Consider the following 12,680-nt stretch of genomic DNA (forward strand, 5'->3'; position numbering starts at 1 on the left):
TTTTTGTAAAATAAATAATGGTCATAATGTCGATTATATGTAGTTTATTCATTCATAGATATATCATCTATGGACATGGCGGTCGGGTAGCCTAGAGGTTAAAGCATTCACTCGTCACGCCGAAGACCTGGGTTCAAATCCCGATATGGGTACAATGAGTAAAGGCCATTTCTGGTGTCCCCCGCCATGATATTGCTGGAATATTGCTCAAAGTGTCGTAAAACCAAACTCACTCACTCATCTATGGACATGCCAATAAACAATTAAATAAACAGATTAAAAATATAAATTTTAATTCTAGATTCACTGTCTACAAATAAAAAGATCAATTTGAAATCTATAGACAGTGCTTGTTTATGGAAATATGCATGTTATGTTATGAATAATCGATGTACATGTATACTTCGGAGACGTCTTACCTTTTAACTTATTTCGCATATTCATCATGTTCCATATAAATATCAGGTTCCATATAAACTTAATATTCGGAATATTTAAATCCACGAGCGCATATATGGTTCAAAACACAATCAGGCATAATTTTCCAGCGCACACTAGGCCGAATTATCATCAACAGTTTCATCGAACAGTCACGAGTCAACAGTCTTGGAAAGATACCTCGAGTATTCCCTATATTCCTTCATTAAATTTATTCTGTCCAACCTTGTCCAATAGTTCTTGTATATAGTTTTGCGAACTACCATAACCCTGATTATTAATGCTTGGAATATGGTTTAATTCACAATCGGGCATAATTTCCCAGAGCAAACTTAACAACAGTTTCGGGCAAACGGTCACGAGTCTTGTCTTCTTCGAAAGATACCTAGGATTCCTCCATGCGTTTCGTCTGTCCAACATCGACCAATAGTTCTTGTAAATAGTCCTGCGAACTCCACTATGTCTGTCGTTAGGAGCGGTGCCTCGGCCAACCCATCTCTGAGGGAATGTTGTCACACACGGGCGGCAAAAACGATATGCACATTGCTGACAGCGACCTGTCAAAATTTACTACGTTGTGATAGCCTTAAGAAACCGATAGAATTTGGAAGAACTCATTGGAGAAGAGATATATTAAACCTCATGAAAATGGTTGATGAATATAAGATTTGTAGCGAATTCGGGAATTCTTCATTTGTTAACAAGAATTGGTAACATTTCACATCACAAATAAGTATATGTTTTCATGTCTGGTCGTCATAAATCAAAACTTTTGGAAAGCATCTTCTACAACCCTCAAAATATTGGTAGCGCGTTGTTTGGTCAGCTGTTTCTCATGTCGTGTGACCCAAACTTTGGTGAGTAGTCTAATATACGTCGGGTTGGATGGGTTGTGTTGGTCTTGTTGGTAAATGGCATTCATTGCATTCAAACAATCAAAATCGACCAATGTTGTTCAATATTAACAAAACTTGTGATGAACGAAACAATATATGCAACTGAAGTTAGGTTCTATCAAAAGTCTCAAAATTAAGCACTTTCATCAAAGCGAAACACACCTGTCACATCCCTATGGTTTACATAAACCACGCCCAATTTCCCGCTTTTCTCTATTTGTTTTCTGCTAATTTTATGCAATCTCTTTATAGAGTGACCACTATTGTAAAAGATGGCAGAAATTGCTAGAATGTTAGCTGATGTTAACGGGATTAAGAGAACATATTCGAAGACAATCAAGAAGCTGTGGAACGAAGCAATTCGAAGAGAATAGAAAAGGAAACTTCGCCACAGGAAAAAACAACCTTTTCAGCCGAAAACAGAGACGAGATTGATTTCATTTATGAACAAGCGAAGAAAATCAAAACTTTTCACGGCGCAGGGAACCTTAATCTTGTGACAAACAAACAACAAACCACAATAATACTTTCTCATATTAATATTGATGTTGATCGTACTCGGAAGAAAATAGCCGTATTAGACTGGAATGAACCTGTAAATGGACCAACAATGCCATAAAAAAATGTCACGGATGTTAGAAACCCTAGACGCCAGGCCGAGACTAAAAGTTCTCAAAGGAAAAACTTACAACATGTGGGATCAGATTTGGAAGCACTAGGTCGCCATTTTCCTCGTGTTAAGGAAGGTACATTGTTTTATAATGATTTAAGAAGGTTTAACAATGTTAATTTATTAACTACGATGATGTGCATAACGGTGTTCACGTGTTGTCGATTACCGCATGTATTTTAGATTGAGACACGTGGGTTACTATAAATAACAATCACATTTCCCCTTATTCATAAAACATTTACTGCGGATGTAAGGATGTTGGGGCTTCAACGTGCAAAATGGTTGTGTATGTGGCTTGGATTGAGAACCACGTTGGGAGCCATGGTTATAATTAGTCATCACCCCATGTTTACAAACTCGGACGGCATGGCTCCACTCGTGTTTGTGACAGATGGGAGTTGTGCACTACTTTGGGATGTAACTACGGGGATAAGTATTTTTGTGGATAGTGTGTTTATTATGGCTTTGGTTTTCCTATTGTTCAACAGCCCAAATAAACATTAATTAATACTTTTTTTCTTTTGTCAGGGACTTAAATTTGTTTAGTAATGTGCCTTTATTAGTCTTTGTTTTAACAAGACTGTTAACGGGTATGGGAGCTTCCATGATGTCGTCGGCAACGATGCTAACGTTGTATTTGTATCATTAATAATAGATCTATAACAATTTTAATGTTTGGACCGTTTTAATTACGTGTTTAAGAATACATGTTTTGTGTAAATATATGTCTTGTGTCATATTTAGAGTATGTTTGAAAGAAACAAATTGTCTCGTTCTGATGAGATTATTCTGTTCCATAGTATTTTGTAGTAAACATCTATGAATGAAAAAACGTAGTTCCGCATTCGGACGTAGTCACAGAGGGCAAAGTTATCTGGGGTTTATTTCACATGTGCACCAACATTTTTATATGTTTGGTTATTTTCGACCATATGGATAATAAATTTTGAATTTATTTTTTATTATTTCTTGCCCGTGAAGAAATCACCCGTTTAATAAACATACAGCTGTAATACACATTTTGTAATGCCAAAACGCGTGCTTGCTTATGTACTCTCGGAACACGTGTCACGAACAAATATTGAAAGTTTTCACATCCCTTGACTTATTCAGCGAAATTGCGTGTTGAGATGATACATCAGTGAGAGTAACTTATGCACACTTGATGACCCCAGCAACCTTGTTGCTAGGTTGACGTTACATGGCATTGTTTCGCCGATGTATCTTGCAACAAATTCCTCAAATTACGTCATCTGGTATTGTGACGTGATTGTAAACTTTGAGGTGCAATGACCCGTTCCACAATGCGATCGTATTTTAGCGCAACGACAGTCGTTGGTCTAGGTAAAGTATGTGAGTTGCGATAACCTTAGCGCCAAGATAACTTTGTGGAACAGACACCTGAATTCTAAAGGTGGACTGTTACATGGTATTAAATACATACATTTCATCTTTTGACGTGTTTGAAGTATTATTCTGTTATACTGAATTGGATTATGTGGTTCGTGTTGGTGTCAGCCAATTACACTCAACAGTATAATTCTAAAAAACGTTATAAATGACATTGCCAAGTAATAAATACAATGCTAAACTCGCTCCGATGTAAAACCAATTTTATGAAACTCGTGAATAGTTGTGTTATCTGACATGCTTTATCTCTTCAGATACCAGAACTTTTCACTCGTTTCATAAAATTGGTATTACACGGGAGCTCTTTTAGTATTCTATATTTATCCCAAACTCAATATTATTTTGTATTATCCCCGTACACAATTATATTTTGTTTATGTTCGGTTATAAACAGTTGATGAGGCAGGTGATAAAGACAAACAGGACGTGTTAATCCATTTTACAACACACGAAGTCCCAGTATCTCCAAACTTTATGTATGTTAGAAAATGAACGCATGATCCTAAACCCATATGACCAATGTTTGAAATGAACGTATCAGTTCGACGCCATATTTGTATTCAGGTCAATAAAAGAGCAATCATGTGACTATGAATATGTATGACAGAGGTCCGTAAATATTGCCGTGTCCCACTGTATTTTGGTTTGTTGTGATTGAGTAAAATCCGGCTTTTGGTCCTGTGGTTTTGAGTGAGTTAGTGAGGATTTCAGATATATTGATGTTGGAGGAAAGCCCGAAGTGATACAGGTCTCAAACGTTTACAAGTTTGGAGAAACCAATACACACGAGTTGGTGTTGACAAACAAAGTTGGGCGGATCTTGAATTAGAACCCACGATCATAGGTTTTTAGCGTGGAAGGGGCGCAAATCGGCTTGAAATTCCTTTCTTATGAATGTGCTCATATGTTACATATGTATTGTAACAAATCGTAGCTAAGTGTTGTAAATCTTACATCCGCTCTGTGAGGGTTGTGTGAACACGAAAGAGAACAACGAGCAGCAAGATGTCGAGGATGTGAAAGACGTCTTTTCAGATGGATGAGAATACATAATATATGTTCATTTTAACCAGCAGAGGTTATTGAAGATTAACATATCGTTTTTAACAAAATTAGTAAATGCGCTGTCGTGTCACTTGTCTGGTCAACACTGGATTAATTACATGTCGCTGCATTTATGGCAGGAGATCTACTGGTGTACGACGTCAGGCAACAAACACTGACCTATTTTGCAATTTGTGCGTGTTTAAGGGATTTTTGGTTTGGCAGTACATGCTTACCCTTTTCGCAAACACCTGATGTTATCATATATATCCTGGGCCCAATCACTGCTAGGTGGACAGAGACAAATTCACAAGGTCAATGGCCCACAGAGACACAATATGTTTTGTTTGATCCAGTGATCCATTCATATAGTTTTCACCGCAATTTTGCCTAGTGCCTTTTGCCCAATGGAATTTGTTTCTCTGGTAGTAGAACACTACCCTTAGACTACTGATATACCGCCTGGAATAAGCAAATTAGTAGCTATATGTATATTTGCAGAGACCTCATAATAGGAGGTTGGATATTGTTCGGTAAATATAGTGCGTTACATACACAAGTAATGGGATCTGGATTTTTTTGTTATATAAGTAAATCGACAATGTGAACACCAGAATTTGGGTTTTCGTTAACGATTGATCCTATCCAGCATTGTGACATTATTTTTGATGAGTATGAAAATTCCAAGTGAGTGAATAGTTTGCGTAGCAGTCAACGATACAGCAGCTGCATCATAATTATGCTATGGCCATGATTTGCTTGATTAATTTCTTACAACATTTTCATGTGACTAGTTTTATGTGGTGAACCTGTCAGGGTTCTACTTTCCAAAGGCTACTATCACGCAAAGACCTTTGTCCGATTCCCCACACGGATACAGTGTATTCTGGACCACCCAATCCCCATTTCATCGGCTCCTGTAACAAGTATGAAAGCATTGTTGTGTAACATTCATCTTAATAATTGATAGTTAAGCTAAATTTGCAGTTTACATGACAAGATAATACCCTTTTCACCATTTTCCCAGGCCTGCATGTGATTCCAGACGTTTCTGATGAAGTATGCGTTCATTGGTGCTTGTGTCTTTAGCCGTATGACAAATGCATATTTCTACCAAGATGACAAGAGACACAGCCAAATTCTCTGAAAGTTCCGAAATTGCTTAAAGTAATGTCAATATTTTGTACTTGAATCTGTGAATCTAAAACATGGTTCGATGAGTTATCGTAGAAAATATTTATTTAATTTTCGGACATATAATATTGCTCCCTCGGTCTCTTGGTAATTCTGGTTCTTGAATTGTTGTAAATCATGTGGTGTCTCTTTGAGCAGGTAGTATCATGCATACCTACTCATGGCGATTCCGGGTTAGAATTTTAGGTCCTCAGGAGCCTGTGCTGGCCACAAAAGGCGAACAAATGAATCGAGTGGCCAGCCTTGGTGACTTGGTTGATTGCTAACCTTCGTAAACCAACAGCTTCGATCGTTGCTCAAAAATATCAATCACTGGTTCTTTTCGATTATTTCAAGACCTCCTTTATACAGATGGAATATTGATGAGTGCGACATTAAATGAACTAAACATATTTTAACATGGTCAGATTATATTCTTAATTCTTTGCATACATTCTGCAATAGAGCCTTGATCTATTATGTTTATAAGCAAAATCCCGTACGAAATATATATACGAAACATTGCACACCGAAACAATTTCAAAAGTTAACAGATGCCTTAAATTAGCTTAAATGAAACTAATATACGATGCATACTGTAGGGAGACGCTGAAAAGCCCCATTGTGATGCTTTCAAATATAACATACATTTTATGGAATGGTACGACACATGTTCTATATTTGAATAAAGCTTGAACTAGTGGTTCGAGTGTTTACACGTCTAGCTGAAGACTCTGGTTCGAAGCTATTGTAGAGCCACTGCCTGTCAAATTGATGAAATATTGCACCAAACTTGACTTTGTCTCAAGTACTAAAGGCGACATCCTCGATTATCCAGTGTATCAAAAGAAACAGCAAACTGTGTGGGAGTGGTATGATATGTCATTGAGCTAGCAGTTAAATCCTGTTAAAGTTCAGGGTAGTACAAGCATTCACACACACACTTCACTACACCTCAGGTCAAACAAGAGTTCAGCACAGATCAATTGTACCGGACTCAAAACTAAGCAATTGTGTCGGATCCAGGATATGTATTAGAAGTGATCGAGACATTATGCCCTGAGTAATCGAGGCTGTTATTGTGACAGTCATTTCACTCTCTTGTTTCTTATTATTACCGGGTACGGCGGGGTAGCCTAGTGGTTGAAGCGTTGGCTTGTCACGCCGAAGACTCGGGATCTATTGCCCACGTGATATGGCTGGAATATTAACAAAAGCGGCGCAAAAAAACACCCTCACTCACTCTAACTTAAAGTGTTATTTCACACTAAACCCTTCACTCCCGCACTCGGCGCATATTGGTGACTTCACGAGGATGCGGTGGTCTGCTACTCAGCACAAGCTCGACAAGATCCTCAAGAGTTGAAGACGACTTCAGGCCAAATACAAGAAACATTTTACACTGACGTGTAGTTCCCAGAAGAAAACGTGCAATATGATTGTGTGTGTTGTTTTGATTGATAACCACACTGGGAACCACGGTTTGTCAGCACCCCATGAGAAACACAACGAGTTTCTTTGTTCAGGAATAAAAGGTTTATAAACTGGAGTACAAATAGCTCTGGCTCTGGTTCTGGTTTTGGCTCTCACTCTAGCTCTGGCTCTCACTCGGGACCAATTCACTGTATGCTGCTGGTGACGTTTGCGTGTTGGTCTTCCCAAGTTCTTTCTGTCTCTGTCCACGTTATCTGTTATAGTCTACCATCTGTCTCTGTATTTAAGGGGTAACAGAGCCTTGGCCTTTGACCTGGCGGCCCAGAGTTTACACTGTAGAGGACGTAAACAAGTTGTTGATGCTTACTGCGCAGCCCAGTACCAACTATTTCCTGTCACTTATAGTTCTCTGACTATGTAGGGCCTGCACGTTTACACCACTTGGCTCCTGGACCGTAACACATGATGGGTTGTCATGAGTGGTCATGCAGCAACTCTGTGTACTTTAGAGTTGACCAGTCAATAGCCTGTTCAGAACAAGATAATAATTTATACCACCTATCATCGTCTACTTTCCCGCTTAGACTAACTTGGTAATTAACCTGTTTCCTTAGTCAAGCAACCTCGCTTGGCATGTGTGACTGTAATTACGGTAGGCTGATTCTTGGCTGGACAGCTAAATTACACATGCCTACATGCTATATGTTTACAGGATCTGTGACCTGGTAGATTATATACTGACTGTCGTTATAGAGCTGGAACTTTGCTGAGCGCTGCGGGTTTTAAAACAAACAAATAAATTTACAAACACTGTTAGATTGTTCCGTGTAAGTCAAATTGCCAATCTAACTCATGTGACACGGGCGGTAACTTAGCCTAGTGGTTAATGCGTTGATGGCACAAGTTCAAGTCCCAATTTCAGGTTTCCCAGCCATGGCACGCCAGTAATGGTGCTAAATGTGACAAACAGAACAAAAGTACTGACATGTGGCGTTTTTGCGTCACCCTGTATGGATTCCGTGACAGAACATGTTCCCATAAATTCATAAGACTGAAATACGTAGACTGTTGTTACGATGTAAAACATAGCTAATTTTGGCCCATCACAACTCGACGGCTTGAGTCGTTGCTGGTCATATCGGTCCCAGGCCATACTCTTTGAGAGCAGCCATTCAAGTAAAATATTGCCCATTGGAATATGACCTTATTTTCTCTGAGCATTAATTCTTTTGTATTCAAGAATGAAGATGGAGTAAAATAAAAACAAGTTACAGATATTTGATGAATTCTGATTTCTCTGATCCAGATTCCATTATTTAATGGTACCGATCTTTTGCTGTGATTTTGGTAGGTACGGGGATAAACAAAATATAAGTGGGTACAAGGATAAATAAAATATAGCTGTGATGTTGCTGGGTATTGGGATAAACAAAATGTAACTGGATACAGGGATAAACAAATTATAACTAGGTACAGGCATAATACAAAATCAATTATTCATAATTTATGTTCGAAAATAACCGAGCACATATTACATGTTGCAGATGTGTAATAAACCCTAGATGACCTTGACCTCGGTGACCTCATCCGAATATGGAACTACATTTTTCATTCGAAGTGTTTACTACAAACTTCTACGAAACAGAATAATCTCTTCAGAACAAGATGGTTTGTTTCTCTCAAATAACACTATAATCTAAATATGACACAAGACATATATTAACGCAAAACATTTATTCATCAACGAGGAATTAAAACAGTTAACATTACAATAGTTATTGAGCTATTATTAGTGATTCAAATACAATATAAGCTTTGTCACAGACGAAAACATGGATGCTCCCATACACGTCAAAAGTCTGGTGAAAACACAGACAAATAAATGCTCCCATACACGTCAAAAGTCTCGTTAAAACACAGACAAATACACAACTTACATCTGTCAAAAACACAAATAGAGCCATGTCGTTCGAGTTTGTTCAAACACTTACTGCCTGTCATATACAGCTGTATAAAAGAAGAGCTCTTCCACGTCAGTTTTTGTAATTCCACGAATGCTTCAGTTTCATTTGACAATGAACCAGTCCCTGAACCTAGACGCATTGCTAAATTTCCCGCTTTCAGTGAATTGTTCGATGAGTAGACAGTCCATATGCACTCGCCTCAGTTCCTTGTTCTTGTTCAAAAAGTTCTTGTTCAAAGATTATCTTTATGTTAGCCTTTACCTGATAAAAAACCTGATGTCCGACCTACTGCAGTCGTCTTGGCTTAGTGTTTTGAAGGTGTTCGAAGGTTTTACTTCAAATGATGTGATTATGTTTGAACACAGCGTTATTCTTACATTTGCATCGATAAATAGAAATTTAAAGTGACACGTTTCTGAGTTATTATTTGAATACCCACGAAAGGAGTCTATGTATTAGGCACTATTTCTATATGAGCACTGCTTGAAGTCGTGATTGGTTTCACTATCAAGCGGGGTTAGAATATCCATACGTGACCTTCCACGCGACCTTATCACATCCACCAATTTACTGAAAGCACCATAGTGTTTAAACACATGGAACGAATATGTGTGATTTCAAAAGCTCTATGGGATTTTTACAAGTCTTTATTAATTCAAATTATAACGCATTTTTACCGTAATGACACTATTGGAGGAGTCCTCGGAAAATGAGGTGTTGGTCATAATAATGATAGATTACAAACAGCGGAATCTCTGCATTTGCACACAGGAGAAGTTATTAAAAGTTTTCCTAATGTTTACAGTTTCAACTAAATCAGTTAGTTGTGTCAATGGATTCTATGGTCTTGACTCGCTATCACTGGATTGTCTGCTCCAGACTCTATTGTTTACAGGCCGTAGATGTATGGCAGTGGTATGGTTGGATGACAAAACAGTAATAACCTTCTAAATGCAAATTGTGTGAGTGGTGGGTGCTATCGATAGATCAGAACTTGATTACCTTTTTCAGTGATCTATTCATATATACTGAGACGCATTGAAAACGCACCAGGGGTAAAAACTGAAATTGACGCTAAACCAAATTTGAATACGGTGTTGGCTGTGTACTACAATCACACTCAGATAACTTAGTACCACATTAGTGATGACAAGTGTCATTGGAAAGTACACAAGTTTAATGTAGAGAACATGGAACACACAGGTAGTCAATACCGGGTATGACCGCCCCTGGTTGCAATGCATGCCACATAACGCCTTCTCATACTCACTGTCAGTCTCTGGATAACAGTTGGTGGTATCCTACACCACTCACGTTGCAGGACAAGTGCGAGGTCGCCTACGTTGGCGATTTGAGGTTGACATGCAATGTGCTGTCCCGAAAGTCCCACAAGGCTCCCATGGGCGATAGATCGGTAGAATGCAAGGCATGGCATAACAGGTACGTTATTTTGTGCCAGGAAATCCATAGAAGCACGTGTTGTATGTGCCCTGGCGACCTGTTGAAAAGTATGCAGCTCTTGGTGTTGATGGAAACAGAGGCCAACGTGACGTTTTCAAATAGCGTACCTGTAGTAAACTTCATTAACACGACCTGTGCATACATGGAACTGTATTCTGTGCCGAAAACTGATATCGACCCAAACCATCACATTTCCGTCGCCCCATCGATCAGTCTGCATAACACAATCATCGTAATGACGTTCGCCACGGCGACGCCACACCCGCGCATCGTCCGTCGGCGTTCCTGAGGTGAAATCGGGGTTCGTCAGAGAAGAGAACGCCATACCAGCGTCAAAGTAACCATTGTCTGTGCCCCAGCGACCACTGAGGGCGTGCATTTCGGTGCCTTAGGAGCGGAATCAGGCCTACGACAGGATGACCGCATTTTCCCGTTCTTTAGGTGTCAGTCTCGATATTGCGTCCTCAGTGCTATTCCGCGGCCACAGCAATACTGCAGGTAGCCTTTGAATGCCACCCTTTATACTCCATTTCTGCACTAAAAGGGCATTTTTCGTAATAACGTGTTTTTGAGTACTGTTTTGCGTTTTGGTGACGACTCATAACGGCTATCAAACCTGTCAACAGTTTTGGAGCCACCTTAAGTCCTAACCATGGCGTATGTTTGTTGTTCTTTTACTACCATCATGATATTTTCATGGCGTCATGTTGGTGCGTTTTCAAAGCGGGTCAGTATAATTTCCATCAAGATTTTGCCTTGTACGCCAAATGGAAGCTTGTTTCGGCCGATACTCGAGACTCATTACTCTGGTATTGACTTAAGATATTTTCAAATTTATACCACAAATCATTGGACACTTGATGTCTTGTTCGTTCATTAAATTTGGCCTCTTTTAGAGAAGCAATTTGTCTAAAATACATAAATAATATTAAACTTCCCTTGCTATTACCATTTCATATTCATAAACTAAAAATGAACTAAGAATTATTCAGTCACAGGAAATAGACATTGTAAGCCAAGGGGATACACGCGTATCCTCTTTATCTTGTCAGCATCCCAAGAATCACGGCTGTTACACTACTACTAAACACAAAGAAGCATGTAAAACAGGTCTTGTTTAGTTTAGTTTCAATATCTGCCCATTCTGGTCTTGTCTGCTCTTCATCCTCCACATTGCCACTTACAACATCAACTTGGTTTGAAACAGAGTCCTTCTTACACATTCTTAAGATCCATTTCGGTGGTGGCTTACCTTTCATTTTGAGAAGGAGGATGTTGACAACGACGATGACAACACTAGTGAAGTTGGCCAGAGACACGTAGAGGCTGAAGAGGCTGACGGTGAGAGAGTTCTCAGGCAGGGAGTCCCTGATGATGGACAGAAACAGCTGGAAGCTGAGGAGAACAGACACGGCCATGCTGGTCTTCTCTCCGCTCTGTGAGGGCAGCAGGAACACGAAGGTGTTGAGGAAGTAGAGGAGGACCACGGGAAGCAGGATGTTGAAGATATAGAACATAGGGCGTCGTCTCAAATGGAAGGTTATACGTATTAACCGTCCATCGTTTTCACCATCAATTTTAGTGATATCTTCAGTGGAAATTTCAAACTCGCTATTCTCTTCAAATTGGTTCATGACAACATCTGTTTCACTGGAGAGATGTACTTTATTGTAGAACCCGAACCATCCACGTATTATAACTGAACAAGTCTGGGTATCAAAGGGAAACTTGTAAATGTTGATAGGACACTTGGTTTCTATTGCCCCTATGACAAACCATCTAACATCTCCATGATTGGTAACCAGCAGAGACCCTCCATTCTGCAGTAGATCTTGTCCCTTAATACTATTTCCTATAATCAATTCAGGTTTCCACAATTTGTGTGAGTCTACAAGAATTCGTTTCTGTGAGCTCAACGAATTATTCCAAACAACTCGATGGTCGTACCACGAGAAGACCAACCACATGGTGCTGCTGAGAAACTGCTTTTTGTTATCCAGTTCTAGTACAGATAACAATGTTACTTCGGTAGTTATGTTAACTACATTGCTGGGTTTGTGATGGGCTTTGTAGCCTTTTAAGATAGTGTCAGCGACTTCTCCGTCAGATTTACAACACACGATCCATGGTATACGTTGCAGTATACATGTCAAGATAATAACCTTCCTGGCAGTCAACATCTTCTCA

This window comes from Haliotis rufescens, unplaced genomic scaffold, assembly GCF_023055435.1.
Source record: "Haliotis rufescens isolate VD_foot unplaced genomic scaffold, xgHalRufe1.0.p SCAF_32, whole genome shotgun sequence".
Classification (NCBI taxonomy): Eukaryota; Metazoa; Mollusca; class Gastropoda; order Lepetellida; family Haliotidae; genus Haliotis; species Haliotis rufescens.